We start from the raw sequence: 1199 nt of genomic DNA on the forward strand, positions 1-1199 counted from the left end.
TTGTTTTCTCAATGTCCAAAGCAAAAATGTAATTCCTCCATTTTTGGTGGCGAGAGACCATCTTTTGAAGAGAGCCCCTCAAAGCTCTTATTTCCAAGAGATGACTATGAACTTGAAAATGACAGCATTTCTCAGATTTCTTTGGTCATCAGATATGTCTGACATCACGCCACAGATCAAGAATTACGAGGCTTTTAAAAATAACTATTGGTAGGTAGGCCACCTCTCTGCCTCCGCCTTTCACATTGGTGTTCACGGTTGTAATATACACTCAGTGGCCAGTTTACTAGGTACTCCACTCGGTTCTCGAAAAAGGTTCGCTACTACAGACAGTGTGTCACGTGTGGCTGTGGCTTGCTATATAAAGTAGGCAGACAGGCATCGAGACATTCAGTTACTGTTCGATTGAACAAAACGAGTGACCTAAGCGACTCTGAGCATGGTATGATAATCGGTGCCAGGCGCGCCAGTTCCAATATCTAATAAACGGCCGGCCTCCTGGGCTTTTTATGCACGACAGTGTCTAGGGTTTACCGAGAATGATGTGACAAACAACAAACATCCAGTCAGTGGCAGTTTGGTGGGGGAAAACAGCTTGTTGATGAGAGTTAGAAGGGGAATGGCAAGAATTGTGCAAGCTAACAGGTGGGCCACAAACAAGAAAATAACGGCGCAGCACAACAGTGTGCAGAATGGCATCTCGGAACACACAACTCGTCGGTCCTTGTCACGGATGGGCTATTGCAGCAGACGACCACACCGGGTTCCACTCAAATCAGCTAAAAACAAGAAGAAAAGGCTCTAGTGGGCACGCGATCACCAACACTGCCTGGTTCGATGAAACCTGTTTCCTGTTGCGTAACGCTGATGGTAGAGTCAGGATTTGGCTTAAGCAGCATAAGTCCATGAGTCCCATCCTGACTGGTGTCAATGGTACAGGCTGGTGGCGGTTGAGCAACGTTTCCATGCCCCAAAGAATTCTGGCTCTTCTGGAGGCAAAGTGGTGTTCGACCTGGTACTAAATGGGTATACCTAATAAACTGACCACTGAGTGTATATGAACCATGTCATTGTTCTACAGAAAATACTCATGTCAAAAAAAAATCTACAAATGAATGAAAACAAAATAACTAAAATATAGTCGTTATGTAAGTATTCACCCCTTTCGTTTGGACAAACATAAATTCGTTCAGGGGTCA

Source organism: Oncorhynchus gorbuscha, linkage group LG05 (genome assembly GCF_021184085.1).
Source record: "Oncorhynchus gorbuscha isolate QuinsamMale2020 ecotype Even-year linkage group LG05, OgorEven_v1.0, whole genome shotgun sequence".
In the NCBI taxonomy this organism is placed as follows: domain Eukaryota; kingdom Metazoa; phylum Chordata; class Actinopteri; order Salmoniformes; family Salmonidae; genus Oncorhynchus; species Oncorhynchus gorbuscha.